Raw genomic sequence first — 20,231 nt, 5'->3', positions numbered from 1 at the left:
GCCTGCAGATGGCGCTGTTGTCTTGTAGTAGCGGAAAGCAGCGGTGGCGTACGCGTGCCTGACTCACCGTCACGTCGTCGCTTGCTGCACTCGGCGGGCAGTTTGAATTTGTGACCGGCACGCGCGCGAGTCTGATACCCTTCACGCCGTTTCTCTACAATATATATACATGTGATGTTCGTGTACAACGATTCATGAACTTTGGTTTTTATTTTCGACCCGCGTGGTATATAACCTGTCTTATTTTTTTTTTTTTTTTTTTTTTTGTTTTTGTTTTTTTTTTTTTTATTTTTTTTTTTTTTAATTATTTAATCAAAGCTGCTGAGACTGCTTGGCAAGTCCCCTTTGCACGCGTTTGATTCACCGATCAGGTAAGATTACGAATATTCTTAAAGAAATATTTATATGTATATCGTTACGCATAATGCTCAAGTGTGTTACCTATTAATATAGCTAGTGTCAACCAACCATATAAATTTAGTTTCTCGGTAACCATGAATAAATTACAGTACCAGCTTAAAAGTCAAATTATCCTACACCCACATCAGGAAATCACCCAGACATATTTTAAAATAATGATTATCATAGGTGGGTAAACGTAAACATAAAAATACGTCAAAAAATGTAATATGCTAAATATATATTAAAACGTCATGATAGATTTTCAAAAATAAAAAATCACTGATTTAATAAATATTAAAAATGTATTATCGATATAATTATTTGTTTGTAATTATAGTAAAAGTACCTATGTTATGTTATATTTTAATGTTAAGAAAAAATATAAAGTTTATGATTTGCTCAGACAAGAAGACGCATAAATTGTTACATTATTGTGTATTTCTCTGACTCATTTTATTGAGCGGACTACTGTATCTACCAATATTTAAGTAAAGTTTTATTTTACTAAAGCACTTAATATTTAAACAAATACTGTTTAGTTATTTGTATTCATTTAATGATTAAATAAATCTATAAAATAAGCCATAAAATGTAAAGTTATCATTAAAATAACAGCAGGAACAAATATTAACTCAAGGTTTTTAATAGAAAAGAAAATGTAAATAAAACATGAAAAAATAACTTATAATATTCTTCCGATATAATCACCCTCTAACATATTTTTTTATCGTTACTATAATCTTTTAGTAAAAATAGGTTAATAACGTATGCATTAATAGTAATAAATATAATAAAATATTAATTAACACCGCAATAAATTTTGTAAATTAAAATATTGTTCTGTAGTTTATACATACAAAGTAAAGTTTACTCGTGAATAGATAAAAGTTCTGTACTTACCTACTACTGATACTCATTGTTTACTCAAAGTTTAAATATTTCTCAATTGATTATCTACTTATTACAAAATATATTATATTACAAAAGTTGTAACTAATTCATTTTGACATCGATCGTAAAAAAAATACTTTATTATGGTGCATTAGTATTTAGTGTTCACAATTATGCATTTTAAATACATACCCTAAAAATGGATTATTATATCTATATGTATTATAATGTATAGCTAGTTTTTTTGAACTATAATATGACTTATGAGTAATTCATGGCGTTTTTATTTTTACGATGTTCGATAATTAAATTTGATACATTTTAGTGTATAATTACTAACAAGTAAATTAGTAAACTTCTTTAAATATCTATTTATTAATGGTCACAATTTACAACCTCAATGGTTCTGTATTAAAGCATTAAATAAATATTAAACATACTCATTACCTAATACCCAGTAATAATAAGTAGGCCTAAATTAGATCGAATAAGCCGTGAAAAGTAAATTATAACCCTCGTTGATAATTTAGTCCCTTAAGTAATTTAAAATTAACTGATGATAGTTGTAAGTTATTTTTAATTGGTTAAAATTAATTTGATAATTTAAACAAGATTATTTTGTTTTCTCAATTGAGTGAATTAATTGTAGAGTATCTACTTATAATAAATTGACTACTCACTTACTAGAATTATAAAAAAACTCTTACAAATTATATATTGATGCTTTTACTTTTTTATTGTTTAATACAATTGTATTTAATTTTACTAGCCAAATTAAATTTAAAATCATTTATTCATGTTTACTATTTGAAAATGATGCAGGTAAATGTGTTAGTTTAATTTAAATTATAATTGATATATTCTACAGATTATTAATATTATATTCAACAGTTATAATGTTATACAAATTATATTTAATTAAATCAAACATGAAACAATCATTGGACTAAATTCTTGTAACAATGTCCAACATATATTTTTCTAAATATTAAAATATCGTTATTATTATAATTTAAATTCTTACATGCAGATATTTTTCTACTCTAAAATATTTGATTATTAGGTTTTTTGATTTATTTTAATATAATAAACAACGAAAATAAATTTAAAGAAAAACGAATTAAATTTTGTACAACAGTTACGTCAAAATATTTCTGCATAGTAGGTAAAATATAAGAAGGTTCGTGCATCTATGAGCTTACCCACACAATTTTGTCAGTATATCTAATAAATTATTTTGGGTAGGTAGTCATAAATTAATTTAAAATAAAATAAATAAATTCAGTTTTAACTTTTTCTTTTTCGTTAAAATATCGTATGGATTCATCGTCTGTGGACTTACTATAGGGTAAAACATTATAAATTAGAAAAACCGGTTTCTTGATAGATATTCGATTGCTCATTCATTATTAAAAAACATGCAGAGTAGCATTTTTCATTATTTATCATGAATTCTATGTCAAATTGATAACAGATTTAAAAGTAACATTTTTCTCTATTCGTGATTCATTTATCCAATTAATGTTATTATTTGCAGTAGTCTAATTTATAGTCAATATTAATTTAGTACACATATTATATGATATAATACACACATAATATATACTTATATGTTATGTGCTTCTATAAGCTCATTTTGTTAAGGCATGTTTTAATTATCTACATTTATGAAACGATTAAATATATTTTCATATTTTAATTAAAAATGTTTTTTTTCTACAGGCAATTGGCCATCTATTAAGTTTATAACAAACTGTTGCCAGACAATTAAATATTACTTAAGTAACTATAGCCTATAGGAAAACGAACATCATAAAAACCCACAGTTGTTTTTTTACGGCATTTTTTCCATTTATAAAGTAATTTAAATGTACAACAAAAAAATAATGATGACAGTAAATCGCTAAACTGTAAACAGCCTGTACTAATAATAATTATAATTACGAGTATTTCTAAAGTTGACGAAATTATAATACAATGTATACAATATTGTTGAATTTATTAATTAAATATATAAATAGACCGAAGTTGACTAAATATTGATCAACACTCAAGGCAATAAAATATGAAATAAGACATCATTCATGGCAAAGACGTACCTATTGAAGACGTTTTAACACCAATGATTTTTTTTATTTTACTATTATTTATTATATTATTACTGTAAGACCTATAAAACCAACATAGAACTTAATTTCAATACAAAGATATTATGAGTATTACAACTTGTGTTTGGGTAGTAATAAACACCTGTATAAGTACCTATATGTTTTATTTATTTTAGCTCAAATTGTATAATTTTTTTTCTACCTATACAAACCCATTGAGTCGGGAGGGATTTTACTAAAAATACCACACTTAATGTTTTAAAATTCACCTTGTAATGTTACATTGTAAACAGTACATTAAAGGAGTGTTATTGAATACATATTAGGCATTATTATTTAGTGTACATGGATATAAAATGAGATAAACGTATTATATACTCTACGAAAGATTCAAGGATGAGACTTTTGCAAGCTTGAGAAAGACTATAATTTATTATAATATTATTATTGTTGTTGATGATGTTGTCGTCTTCATCTTCAGACAGCGGTGTAAAGTATATTCATCTCTAATGTAATAATTCTATGTCGTAAAAAATAATAAAAAAAATACTTTTAAAAACAATAATATTATATTAACTGACGCAGACGTCTTCCGTCGCCGTCGTCGATGACTCACAAATCGCCATGATATTGTCGCCATGGGGCTACGGGAAAATGAAACAACAAATGCGCTGTAACCTTCGTGCAGTCTATACTGCAGTGTATAACATGAACATATGCGTTTTATCAGAAATAATGATAATAATACTCCTATGAAAAGTGCGCTATGTGGTGATTCATATATTTATACTATTACTAAGTACCTGCTGAAACACTTTCCGGTTTCCCATCGCATATTTTACACCTATAATGCCCTATTAATTATGAGTGAATTAATATGAGCGCATTAATGAAAATCTAATATAATACTTGTGGTGAAATATTGTAATGTGCCTGATTAAAAATTCGAACAAATTATTAAAATGTTTGTTCTAAAGATAATAGTCCTTAAAAATCGTTTTTCAAAAATATAAAATAAAGTTAATATAGGATATAGTATTTATTATACTTGAGTCATTTTTGCAAATTATTAATGTTGATGGATTAATTAATATATTTTCAAACACCATGATAACCTCCATCATGTCTAACAAACACATAAATCATAATCAATAATTGTAGATCTACCTATTATCGTTTATATACAAACTTAGATAACTCAAAAACTACTCATAAGAATTATTATTATGACAAGTCAACATTTTCAGAAAAATTATCCATTAAATAATCTACAATATAAAGGGTGGTTTTCATTTGAAAAATGTTAGTTTGTATCAGTTCTGTCTCACAAAATATCTCAAGAATTTAAAATATGGTCATTATAAGTATACTTAAAAATTCTTAAAATCAGATTTTGAATAACTGCATTATTGAAAAAAAATCTAATAATGCATTAGGCACACACAATAGGATTCAAGAGTAGCTAGTTATTCTCGTTCCATCTGCTGCTGACTTACCACAGTGTAGTCTTACATAAAGAGTTTTCATTACAAATGTTGCCTACATGCGTCGAGAAACAGGCACCGCATTATACCGTTCATGTACCTGATAGAAAAAATGTTGAATCTCAATAAGCCTTCCTCCTACGAATACCACAATTCACAATCATACATTAGCCACCGTTCTCCCATTTATAACAATACAAATGTGAAAACTGACACCACCGAGATCCCTGTTCATAATAATAATACATATATGTACTTCCACAATGTACAGAGGGATTCTCTGATATCATTAATGAGACAATGCCTCTAGAAATTAGCCATTTATTGATATATTTCAATTAAGAACAACAACTGACAATTATGTGAAAAAGTAAAAAAATATGTATTCAAAACCATTAAAAAAAAATTTCTAAAATTCTTATATTCCTTGAGATATTGCCTGCTGGTTCACGATAAGAGAATCGTCCTGTACTCAAGTCAAACACTCGGAGAACCTGTCCTCGTTGCATTCCTCGCCACCGTCCCAACACCCGAAGAACAGGTATACTAATAATAGTGATATATAGTATTGTTATACCGATGAGTATCTGAGTAGGTACCTATATAATATGTATTTGTACCAATGCGTTGCGGGACACTTTGGAAATGATTTTAATCTTGTTGCCCTGACAACGACAAGCTTATACTTAGTTGCCTATACTTCAAGAATATTGTACTATATATATCGACAAAATTTATGTTATATGAGAAAAAAATAACGTTGGTACACACCATTTGGAATATTTTGTTCTGTCCCTGTACAGAAATACAAGAATATAACACGCACATCTTGCATGAAAAGCGAACGCCAGTAAAAATATTTCGATGCATATGCATATTATTTAAGTCTCCGAAAATGTCACTATTTTATTGTGTTTAATACGTGTGAGATGTAGAGGTCCTATGTAACTACGTAGAGTGACATTCCGCGATGCTGCGTGGAATTTCATTTTATCGGAGTGTTTTATTCACCCAAATGGTTTTACATACCTCAGGGCTATAATACGGTATAAGGAGTTTAGTTTTAAAATTACATCTCTACTATATTTTCGTGACGTGTTCGAGATCTGAATAATACGATGTTGATGCGATTGTTATTAAAATTGCTTTATTCTGGAGTATACAACGACCGCATAATTTTTGATTTTAATTTTTAATAGATACTCAGCATAAATTTATTAAATGGACATTTTATTGGTATAAAAGTATTTTTGCAATCAATCTATGTACAGTAGTTGGAATGAAATATAAATGAATGTCAGTCGGATAATATGTAACTAATAAAACTTCATCCAATATGATTCCATTAATTGTTATTGCAGCAAAGTGCACTTTCAAATTAACAAATCGACTACACTACGCACATGCTGATTTTCTCACATTTATCTGAAACAATAGTTTCTCTAACTTTGTTATTGTTATTAATGTGGGTCGAAAGTGTTAGCCCTTTATTATTGTGAACGTATCATAATTCATAATACAAAATATTTAGCGTGATTAGTTTTGAGCGAATTTTTATCTCGAGCTGTCTCGTATTATTATTAATTAATAGCAGGACTCATGGAAGCTTGGAACTCATTAAATCAAATGGACCTTATTAAATCGTTTGAAATCGTAATAAAAGTATTTTTATAGGAATAATAAATGTTCCGGTTATATTTTGTTATATGGATGAACTAGGCACATTGATTGAAATTATGGTACACCAACATTAGCATAATAATAATTATTGTGGTACGGTCGTACGGAACGGTCAAACAGATCATCAATTTTGTACATAGGTCTGGTTTTCTTTGTTCCTAAATATTAGGATATAAACACCAAACACGCAATACAAATAATCTGAACAAAAGGCGTGTGATAAAAGTTTATAACTACTATAATAACTCTATTCACTCCTCAGATATGACTTATATCTATATATCTTTACAGTGAAAATAATATTATTGTTTTATTGTGTTTTCCAAGCAAAATTACATATTTTGAAAAACCATAAAAAATAAGCAAAAAAAAAACACTAAGTAAATATTATAAGCCTGCATAAATATAATAAATCGACTTATCGGTCGAATTACCGATTTTGATGATTTCATCGAACACAACAATATGATTATTAGTTTATAATGTACATTTCATAATACATTTATTGTAACCGTATGCATATGTTGTACTTAATTATTAATGTTATTCTAGTTATTTAACACTGCAGTGTCGATCGTTTTACTTATCTATAATAAATTCTTCGTCTCCACAGTCCACACACTGCTACAATTTTATGCACGACGGAATAGTTCTTGTTGAGATAATAAAACATTATCATTAAGGCACGCGTTTCTCAGAAACTGAATTTCTTGGTAAGATATTTACATTATTACGATACATACATTAATACATTGACTTATCGAAATAAATGTTGAATAATCTTTTAAATATTTTATGACAATAATATTAATCAGAAATAACGATGGTCGAGTTATGTCATAATATGCGATATGCATTCACTACAGCTATACAATATAATGTAATGACCAATTTTATAATCTGCAAATTGCTATGATTCAATTGAAACAGTCAACTATTTTTATTTTTTATTTTTTGATAGCAAACTTAATTGCAAATTACATTTTTTTACATAATCACGAAAAAAACATGGAATAGTGTTATAAATATGTTTAACGATGAGAACGAAAACGCCACGCCACTCGTCAAATTAGAGACTATAGGAAACGTTACATGATTCAGACACGAGAAGACGAGAACGATAGTAGCAACGCCATAAACAGTATAAACACGCACTTGTCCCTTACTATATTATAATATAATCGTGAGTACGCGAAACTACTCTTCGCAATATTGTATTTGTCAAAAGAAACTCGAACGACTAAGAGTGAAACGTTGAAACGATAACCATCGCGAGAGGCAACAGCTATAATAAATACATACGACACGGAAATACGTATATTACAGAGAGCCTGATATAAACTATAAACGTGTTAAATCGAAAAAGTCTTAAATTATCGTACAGGTGTTTGCTGTGCGTGCACGGAAAATACCGGGTAATGGACATGGACAAATGTTTCGAGAAAAAATATCGTATGCCAAAACATCGACCCGGTGTAAATGGAATATCGTCTGGCCGCAGTACATTAACCAGCTCAGTCCGACTACTGTTGTCTATACAATTACAATAATATTGAATACTTCAGTAGGTACCTACTACACGATATTATAATATCGTTGTCGCATCCGTTTGTGGCCGGCCGGACAAAATCTTCTGCTCGCCGTGCGTACACCCAACTGGAAACCATCCGAGTGACCATAATCGGGTAGCTGCAAGTGGGAGATGACGACGTCGGAACCTGTTTCCCAGAAGAACGCCCGAAACAATGCGATGGTATGACTGATGGTTTAAATCTTTTCGTCTCGATGTCACGTACGTGTGCGCAGTGAATATAATATAATAATATTACCTATACATCGTGCCCGACCTATTCTGCATAATATTATTGGATACCCAGCATCGTCTGCAACAGCACGTCGATATCGAGAAGAATATCGATTTCGTATACAGTTGTATACTTACGTAATATCGGAGTGAATCTGTGAATTTGCCTCTTTTTAAACTAGTATAGGTATACATACTTGACAATATTTTATCTGTGGTTTATTTTAGGTATTTTTTATTGATATTTTAATTTTTAAATTGTATTATTTTACACACTTATAACTTTGCTTCACAATTTAAACATCGAAAAAAACCCTCACCAAAAAAACATAAAATGTTGAAGGCACAATACGACAAAAACATATTATTACATGAGATTTATTCTAATGACAATTTGCATTTTGCATAGTATTAGAATATTAGATTACATTGTCTGTACCTATTGAATATAATATATAATATAAACACGGTCGAAAAAATATTTTTAATCCAAAATACCGTAATTTTTAAATACCATAATACATAAATAATCGGCATATTCCAACAAGACTTTCAAAGTCTCAAAGCTGATTATGAACATATTTTACAAAAAAAATATTTCAGATGCCGCTTAGGGTCATTAGTTTATTTTATTTAAAAAAAAAATTTGTTTTGGCTTAGGTGTAAATGCGGGAATAAAAACATGGTCGTGATTTATGATTTTAATATCAACGGTATTTCGGTGTCTTAAATGGTTTCTGGTTTTGTTAATTATTTCGGTTTGTTCGTGTATATTATGTACTGCAGTTACGTTCCGCAATGGTTACAGGCCCCACGGCACGATCTTGAGCTTGTTTTCCCTGTTTGAATCCTAAGAAAAATAAAATACTATTTTATTAATATGCAGCCATCACGCGTTTTAGCTGCGTGTGTGTGCAACGGCGACGTGCAGTGCGTAACGGTTTTAACTGTTTTACTTTTTTAATGCATGAAGGTATACGCGTAGGTATACTTAAATCTGTTCGCAGTTCGAGAACGAACGTGTGCAAAAATCGTTAAACCCAGCAAACCGGTTAGTCGCGTGGTGGATTTGTCAATTTTTTTTTAAATATTATTTTTATTATTATTCAAATTGCTTGATAAAAAATTTAAATCTACGTGCATAAACGTCTGCGCGGTGATCACTATAATATGTAGTTCACATGCTGTGAAATATATTATGTTGTGTTATATCACAGGCTGGCACGCCTTAAAACGGGAATTATTGCAATATTATTATCGTCATATAACATATTGATATTGATTGGCACGGGCCGTATCGGTAGCAAAATAATATTAATTCGAAGTATAAATGTAAAGCTGTCAACTATCTAAATTGTCGGGTTTATGCACTAATATTTGAAAAAACTACCAAAATCACCGACTAAAATAAAATTGACTTGTACGACATTTAGATACTTACATGATATTTAGGTATATATACCTATATTGTACATCGACAATAAATGCTTGTATAAATAATGGAGGGTTATAGTTATGTTGTACGCACGTATTGAGCAAAAATAGATCTGACATAATACATAGTACAATATTCAATAATTGCGTTAACGAATAGATACTACAATTTATTATTATTATACATACATTTATGATTAATAATATTATAAATGATATTGGAAGTTAATAATAAAAAAATAAATCACCTACAACAACGCAACCTTAAAAATAAAATATTATTTCTCAACAAAGCTTTATAATATGTTCTACAATTCTATGTCTTATAGACCGCTCTTTCGTGTTGTTTAAATTTGAAAATAAAAAATAGCCCCGAATATATTAATATTTTTATGTTTCTCTAAAGTGTTATATGTAAGCAAATACCAACACAACAATATATTCACACGATTAGGTAACTATAAACGAATTTCGAAACAGAACATAACGCTTATTTTTACTTTTGGTGATCACTCAGTTCATAAAAAAAATCTGTTGAATGTTCTTAATATTCTATATTTGTTTCAAAATAAAGCTGTGATCAAATTTAATCGAAGCGTAAGTAAAACGAATTTGTGTTGAATTGTTTGTATTAGTACTCGAGTTGTCTCCGAAATCACAAGAATCTTTTATAAAAACTTAAGAGGAATCATAATGTATATAATATTTAAATGAAATCTAAATGTGGAATATTTTAATTTTGAAGTGAGTGTTCGCAAGTTTATTGGTGCATAAATACTATGGCATATACACATGCATTTGTATGTTAAACGGGATTTATATTTTATAGTATACTGTCTGCTTGAATAGCGAACACGTGCATATTTAAATTTTAATTGTCAGTTATTTGTTTTGGCCGTTACACGTGGTGGGTCCATTAATATTGTGGAACGGTGGTGCACAGATGAAAACAAATGAACCCCGGAGGCAATCGAAATGGGAAAAGTAAAAATTGTCATTAGGAAAACTAATTTCAACACGTCTCGTTAGATTGACTACATAAAACATACATTTCCATTCGATTTCGGTGTATAACGTACCCTGTTTTGTATACATATATCATTAGCTACAACAGTTTAAACAGTCATTATCATAAATCACCCGTGTATTTTTGTATTTGGAATGTATGTAAAATTTGAATATGATATCGGAAAACGTTTCATGATTCGATAAAGACATTTTGAAAAAAACACACACACATACTCCGACCACTCTACATACAAATAATGACAATGTCATTAATGCCTATCATTATATTTTCAGTGTGATAAATGATGCATATTATACATATTATTGTACATTATATAATGTAGAGTTGAGTCGATTTAATATTAATTGCAGTCGTGTCGATACGCAATAACATAATGGCGGTCGTCTAAACGCCATAACGAAACGTGCGTGTATTGAGGAAATCGTAAAACGAAAAGAAAAATATTAACTGTCCTGAACGATATAACTGTGGCGTACTCGGGTCGTTTGGACAATTTTACGACCCTGTTCAATCAAGCCGAATTATCTATACAAAACGCGCGTATAATATGCGTGTTATTATTATTATCAAAATTATTTACACTCTGGGCGAAACGACTTCTCCAGCAAGCCGGAGTCATCGGAATGAGAGAACTCTGGGGTCAAACCTCTTGGTCGCCGCCGTATATATATAAGCTGTAACTCGAAGTATGTGACAACTGACAAGCCTCGAACTATAATATTGTGTGCGCATTAGAGGAAGACAGATCGTTTCTCGTCGGTCGAAAGCGCAAAGTGCCCAGGGAAATTGTAATAATAATAATGCTGATTTAAATAGTGCACTCGAATGAATATGTACACTACAGGACATGAGTAATGGGTGTTAGATAATATTTTGTATTAAATAAGCAACTGTATTCATTCGACAGAATCGAAAGCGACTATCGATAAAAAAAAACCCATAGCCGTTCGACTTCAAAACAAAACGCAATACACGCTGCCACGATATCGATAATCGCGAAGAAGACCGTAAACGTGTTCATCCTTCATCATCGTCATCCTCTTCATAGCTGGAAGACGTGGAAAACTTTCTTTACTTTCGTGTATTTACTATATTTTAAAAACCACAGCCTTCTATATCTACCACTCTATTGTATAGAAATCCGTGATAATAATTTATTTACTGTATGATTAATTATTGATCATAATATATATATATATGAGTCATATGTGCCCGGTTTGTCGTGTGTTATTATTCATTACAATATCCCTGCGAATCGTTGTCCACAGTGACATTGAGATCAAATAAATTGTCAAAACTGAAATGGAAAATAAAATCGTACCTATATGATTATAGAATACGAGTCGGCAACTAGCTCGAGTCGTTCATACCTGTATCGCTGACCGCTGTTTACTATATACTCATAATAACAATATGAACATTTAATTGTCCGTGATCATTTGACGAGAGAACAGCAATAAACTAGACCGTGCAGCGTTTGTGTATATTATATCGGTCAGATATTTCATAATGTGTATGTATAATACACGAATACACCCATTTAATTCGCCTGTAATTTATGCCCGTTTACAAGTTTTTACTATAATACGGTTCGCGTGGTGCGACTTCCGCTCGAAAATAATAATTGCTGATTGTGTTATGTGGATCTGATTTCTTTAACTATACGGCCGAATAATATATCCGTCGTGACGCAGAGGGGTAACGAGGAAGTGTGTTGTTTTCGCAACAGTAGCTTCTAATTATTTGTTGCGGCGCCGTGAAAACAGACTAAGGCAGTGAGGTTTGAATACTATTATTGTTTATTATTATTTCCGAATTCGCAGTCCCAGACTTACACACGTCTACGCCGCACGCGCGACTGCGGCCATCTATAAGTAGAACATATTTTTCAGAGGTAAATTTCTAGGAAAACAGAATCCTGACGTTATAATATATTATTATTCTATAAGCTCACACATCTTGTACTCTCATACTATTGCATTGGGCGACTGTGTCTTCCTCATATTTTCCTCGAAGGTCGTTCTTTCTGATTCGCTACACAATATAATATATTAGGCTAATACCACAATAATTGTAAATCAGCCGTTTCAGGTATCCCCGCTCTTCCTTTTCGGTTCGTATAGCGTTATTTTACGAATTATTGTAACGTACGTTATGCTAACCTTTTGGCTTCTACACATCGTATTCGATCATGAAATGTATACAATGAAATAAAAATATTATATAATATTATAATATAATAGTCCTTAGTATAGTATCGACTTCGGTGCGATCGCTTGTATTGTGAGGTGTTTGCGTGTCACGTCGATTATTATTTATTTTATATACATATATATTGTGCAAAATGTCCGTATACAATCATTAGCCAAACGTTTAATGTTCATCTCGTTCTGTAACTTCGATAGTACACTGATTTCAGAAATAAATTAATTTCGTACTAATATGTCCTTGCTGTATTATATATTGGTACTATTTTCATTATAACGTATTTCGATAAGTTTTATTTTGTTAACTATACACGAAAACATCTAAAGCTAATTCGGAAATCAGTCGATTACAGTGTGGTCTGTGTCTACCTACGTCATAAAATTACCATCTGCCAGGAAATTCGAAATTCCGCGGAATACCGGAAACGCGATGCACAAAGACATAGAGGACGCGAAGATGAAGCGCCGGCAAACAGAGTGTGAATATGTGTGATAACATAATAATAATGTACACTCGGGATTCTTGCTAACATGTGGCTACATTATAAATTTATACCTCATACTCGTGTAAACTAATAATAAATGATATAGGTACCTAGAGTAAGTGGTAATAGCCTATGCCCGCCGATCGTAAATTCCACGGAAATTTTAATAGAAAACGATAGGAGTGAAAAAAATGAACAAAAAAAAAAACGCGCATTTTATTACTAATGGTTACGTGTTCCCGTCGTATGGGCTTTATAGTGTATACATATTAATATATTATTATTATGCTCACACGCGCGTTGTGCAGAGATTCGAGCGCACAGATAACACGTGTTCGCCGCATACACTATACCTCTCACGACGACAAACGTCTTTTGTTCGTCGCACGATTTTTTTTTTCGGCATTCCGTTTCACACGCGCACACATCACATGTACACGCAGTTGTATTATCTTTTTTCCCGAGTTGTGTTACACTTGTGCTCGTTGCCTTAGGCCTACACCGCAGCCACCGTCGGAAACGGGACCGGAAAAAGGCGGCGAGTTTCCGTGCGCGCAATTGTAATCGCGTCGTTGTGGGAACGATTTCCCGACTCGGGCGGTCATGACAGCGTGCCTACACATGACATGTATCCATACTGCAGTGAGCCACATCTGCCGCCGAAGTATTCAAGTCTCCGGCAAAAGATATTCCCCTGAAAGTGGTTTTGGTTTTTAATGATTGAGTAGGTATTATAGACGTGGCCTTTATATTATCAGTGTATGCAATGCGTATTGGTACAAACATACGATACACTATATATATACACTATATTATAGACTGGAGTCATCACTCATCGACGACTTTTAAAAGTATTTTAAAAACCTTCGATGTGCCAATAGTCACATTTTATTGTATATTATGACAATAATATGTGTATATTGTATGTATATATTGAACCAATTCGGATCTAATAAGTGGGGTGCAGTGCTTATGGTGTTGTCAAATATTATCGATTTTGTATAAATCAACTACTCAAATAGTACAAGCTAGATGTATATATATATACATATTTTTAAAGGCGGATATATCTATCCAATATATTAATATATATATATATATATGTACAATACACAAGTAAATGTTATACTACACTATGTCATTATGGCACGTCACATTATGTTTCATCTGCAATGATTTCAAAAACGATTTACTGAACCTTTTAAAAATCACGAGTGCACCAAGTGTACGGATTTCTTGCCGGACAATTACAAGTAATAATTCTATGGAGTATAAACAATAATATTATAATATAGTTACGGGCTATAGAACGACGGTCTATATAAAAAAAAACCGGAGATCGCTCGCTTATATGGTTGGTAAGCCTACACGACGGTTGTGTGTGGGCTACTGCTGCCGTATAATGTAATAATAATATGATATTATACATATACGTTTAGTAATTGATGTATATTATTATTAATTATTATAATGGACGAAGATTTGAGCAGCTCGTGTAGGCGCCCGCCCGGGTTTTCTATGCCCTCTCGCACCGCCTATAGACACGCAATATACACGACATTGCCGTATGCCCGTATATATCTATCGTTATTACATACTTATTATTGTTTAAATATATTATGCGGAGTAGACTACGATGTTGGAACGCTACTTTACAATATTATTATAATAATATAATTCCTAGCAGGCCCCGGCAAAATATAGCGCGTCTTCCCCCTGGCGATGTCGTCCTCGAGTACAAAATGAGAAAGCCCGGTGAAAAAAAAAATCGTTACGAATATAATATTATTATAACAAAATAATAAATGCTGCAGGTATACTCGTACAATAGCTGGAGCTGCAGGCTATAGCGGCATAGTCGAGGATTTACCGGGAGAGAAGATGGAAATATGTGCGCACATAATGTGTACTTCTCATACGAAATGTACCTATACCAATACGAGAGGTACACGATGTACTGCGTGAGCTGTGCAACAATGAACGATCATTATATATATTATATTATATTATTATAATATATTTTCATGTTGTTTTTCCTGCCGCGTGTGTGTGTAATTTCCGCGTTTTAATTTTTACAGGAAACCGCGTGAGATTTCCTGTTGCGGCCATGTTCTCCGGGTGCACAACATAACAAAATATTTTAGTATATAATATACAGCTCCGTGTGAATATTTCGACTGTTGTTCTTTTACACTCGGAAACGTGGAAACTTATTCTAATAGAGTTGGGTGTATAATCAAAAGTGTTTTCACTCAGCTCATTTTTCCGCCATTGTATTTTTGTAATGTTACAATATCATAATATAGGTATACAACATTTTTATTCTCGAAAAACAAAACTGACAATCAATGCTACTAGTCTCTAAAATCAAAACTCTATGTCCCGCCGATCGCCCTGCAGCGCTGTGGATTGCACACTGCTGTACAATATAATTTATTAGATTTTTACGAATATGATATTATTATTATAGCCGCGGGGACGCACATAATAATCGATCTCGCACTCACTAAATCAAGACGATATGTGTTTACAATTATCGCTGGTATAATATAATCGTGACGATTGTCTTTATTGCACCTTTGACTAATTGTGTAACGATAATTTACGAGTACATCATACATTCAAAAAGTCTACACGACGTTTCTCATTATGATTTGAATGGTTATATGGTTGTTGTAAAGTGTATATATACGTATTCTCTTATGATAAATAATCATGCGATAATAGTGGTGAAGATGATTTAACAAAAATGGCTGTTTATGCAATATGAGAGTATACAGACATAATACTAAATATAGATGGTAATATTTATAAATCAAAGACAACCGACAAATTTAAATATTTTTTACATGGTCAAAACAAAGCTGTATTTAATTTAAAAATATAATATTTTGATCACGACATTAAAACCGTAAGCCGTAATGATCATTTAAAATATTACAATTCGATTATATTATGTAAATAAAAATAATAACTATAAATATGTTTAATATCATAACATATAATATATTATTATGTATATCTACGGTTTATGTTCGACGATCGTAAATTGAAAGTGTGCAATTAGCATTATCGCGGATAATCTATGGCAAAAACAGCGACATAATAACTCTTTAAATATCTTCGATTATAAATGAGGTACTTAAATACTACCAATTTAAAAAAAAAAAGCCTTCGTGGGAACGGTTATAATTAAAATTCGAGGTTCGAAAAAAACCACACTCAAATTAGGATGTAATAATCAAATAATATTTCATAGATTTATTAATTCGGTTCACCACCACATTTTTACGTAACTTTTTATTGAGATTGAAATTTAGGACGACCTCATGACTAACTTCTTGTTCAAATAAAAAAATGCATGTCAAGGATGTATACATCTTGACAGTTATACCTAATAAATAATAATAGATAAATAATATTACTATAGATAGTAAGTAAATATGTATATTCAGTATTCACTATAGATAGATAAATATTAATATTCAATTTCTTTGAAATATTTATAATTTATGATAACTGATAATAATACACAGATACACAGGACAAACCGACATTTCTGGCGAATTACTATTGTACAGGACGGGTATCTTATTGATTTTAAATATTTATGTTTATACGATTTTCCACGTTGTGTATTATTGGTATTTATTTGAAAAGTGAGTGCAGTCTCGTAAGTCGTATAAGTATCGGCTAATATAATAATACTCGCGTATATGGCGCTCACTATACCAAAATGGGTACGACGGGAAAGCAAATAATTGACAATTCATCGACGACTGAATAATATGATGTGCGAGTTTATCGGACATCGGGAAATAGAAAACAAATGGACGCACGAGTTATCCTTATTTATATTGTATGATACATTTTATCGTTACAATAATATAGGTATAGTCGTTGATAATACACTGTGTCATACGACGAGATGAATCACTGCAGTTTCATCGAAATAGTATTCGTGTGAAATGAAATACGTGCCGGTTTCTCGTCTGCAATAATATTATATTATACACTTATAGTTTATACTACACCGGCGGCGCGGCGGCGCTCATCGTCGGAATCCTTTTTTGTTTTCTGTTTTTTATTTTTTTGCGGTCACGTGAAAGTCGACAAAACTGTCCATAGTAATAATATTGAGAGACGTCATAATAATAATAATAATATTAATTGTTCCCCAATTCCCCATAATATCTTCTCGGCTACCCTGCAAACCTGATGCCAGTTATTGGTGTACCTACCCGAACGTCCCGAACCCATCAATTTCTATCTTTTCTATCACTTATTATTATTTATTATTATGCGTTTTAACTTTTAGTTACGTACCGCCGGGCCGCCGCACGCTAGTCAAAACAGACGTCGATTAGTATAATATATTTTAGTCCGGACCAATAGTAGTTAGGAGTGAAAAGGACCGTTTTGGTTAGTATAATATATTTTAGTATTCCGTATTCGTACGATCGTTGTGTCGATCATTTTTTGAGGCTTTCAATTGTCACTTATCACAGGCGTTTGTTGTTCAGCCTTTTTAAGCGATTTCACATTTATTTTGTTTGCACCTTAGCGCAAGTCAGCTCCGACAAACGGTTCGTGTTCAAATCGAACCATCAATCGACATACACCCTTTTTCGTCATCGCTCATCGCTTGGTCGTGCTGTCAAACCGGGACTTAAACGTTCACATTATTCTGTATTTTTTCACGAGTCTCGTCCGACCGTTGTACGGTATTATACGAGTTGTCGGGGCCAACCACACAGTTCGACAGCACATACAATAATAATTTATAAAAATAATATAAACATATTCTCCGTTGTCGTCAATATTATTGAACCCTCGAAGTCCGAGCAGCGCCTGCAGCTCGCGGATGAGGTTGTCGTCGCCAGTCGGTCGTCGTCGCATGAGACAGATCACACACCGCGGGAAGGACGTCCACCGCTTTTCACTACCCGACGAATAAGAAAAAAAACGTTTCCCGTTAATCATAACGTGATTTACTACGTTTCGACAAAATATCTAATAACAATAATATTATGAAATGTACACTTGTCCTGCATATACACGCAATATAATAAAGAATAATATAATAAAACGTTTGCGTCCGTCCGGCCACCGGGGATCGGGTACAACAATGTGCATCGCTCGGCCGATAAATACCTTATTATTATAATATACTACTGCTGGCACCGTAATGATATCGTGTACGATATTGTGTACATTTTTATCATAAAAAATACAATGAAAAAACGTTCGGGCCGACCAGTCAGTCAGTCAGTCAGTCGGCCGGTCTCGGTGCATCTCATGTGATGTGGTTTTACCGGTGCGCACAATATTGTTATAATAATACGATATTGGATACGACCGAAGAAGAAAAACATCAGTTTTCCCTAGCGTATAACGGGTCGCAGAGACGTTTTCCGACTGTTGTGCTCGCCGTATTCGTTTTGCACACTTATAGTACATAATATTACAATAATACATTAAATGTTGTCACCGCATACGCAGGCGTCACTTGTCGTTTACCAATTTTTGAAGATTTGTAATACATAGTATAATTATTATTATACATATCATATTACTATTTGCTATGCAACAAATTCAGCGGAAAGTGTCAACGGGAAAATTCGGACGATTGCTCGCCGATTTATTTGACAACTGATGCGACGCACCGACAGCAGTTCAATATTGACAGTAGGTAGTACACCTATGTATTTTTTGGAATTAATGAAACCTAAAATAATCACCTAGCTAAGAATCTCCGAGATATATAATAATATAATATTATTCGTGTAAGAAAATAAAAACTTTCAGAATAAAACAATCGGAATCGATAATATTTTACGACTCAGAGTTTTTAATAGTACCTATTGAAATAAATAGGTACCAATTATAATATTATTGATACCGTTAATTTAATCATTATATTGAAGAATAAACAACAAACTTCGATGACTAATGATCAACAAACTTAAATGACTAATTATTAACAAACTTAAATGACTAATGATCAATTAAAACTAGAAATACTTTATATATTTTAAATGTATAAGAAATTATTGTTTTTGTGAATATATTAATTATGGCCGGACAATTATCATGAGGTTACACTATTATTTATTAAATAAATGACTAGCCTAGCTTTAGCAATTGATATATAGTATAGTCAAATTATTGGGTACTAAATGTTTAGGCGTACATAAAAAAATAATTTTAATCTTAGAAATTAAAAGTTAAAAATGTTATAACACTTTTGAAAATATTTTCGAATAGGTTTACGTAGGTAATAACTTTTTCACAAGATCAAAATCTAAGGCGTATTATTATTATACTACTGTCACAAATAATTAACGACTGAACTACTGAAGTTGTTATTACTTTTACTTTCCAACAGTATTATAAACTCAATTGTTTGATTACTTTATTATTTAATAAAGTGTATGAACACTTTAACCCATGAGGGTTAAATTACAATATAGGTACTACTGTTCCTATTCACAAAAATTTATCTTGTAACATATTTAGTTGATATCGCTTATAAAAAAATGATATCCTTAACCTTATTATTTTTAACTATATTACTATTTTACATTGGAACTCTTTTCAATTAGCGAGTAAAGTACTTATTGCTTAAGCCTTTTAGCAATATGGCTATATGAGTGCCCACTTTCTAAAATGCATTGATATTATGAATAATTATTATTTGTGAAAG

General features: G+C 31.4%; 1 protein-coding gene across 1 annotated transcript in view; it reads left to right on the top strand.

Moving 5' to 3' along the window:
• Window positions 1-272: 272 nt before the first annotated feature.
• Window positions 273-20,231, top strand: part of LOC111030197 — a 35,191-nt gene continuing 15,232 nt past the window's right edge. The window contains exon 1 of the mRNA XM_022309591.1: window positions 273-371. The gene's annotated coding sequence lies outside the window, so the exon portion shown is untranslated. The remainder of the gene's footprint in view (window positions 372-20,231) is intronic.

The sequence above is a fragment of the Myzus persicae genome, unplaced genomic scaffold (assembly GCF_001856785.1).
Source record: "Myzus persicae strain clone G006 unplaced genomic scaffold, MPER_G0061.0, whole genome shotgun sequence".
Taxonomy (NCBI): Eukaryota; Metazoa; Arthropoda; class Insecta; order Hemiptera; family Aphididae; genus Myzus; species Myzus persicae.
Note: the sequence above shows the minus strand (reverse complement) of the source record. Positions and strands in the feature narration are given on the sequence as shown.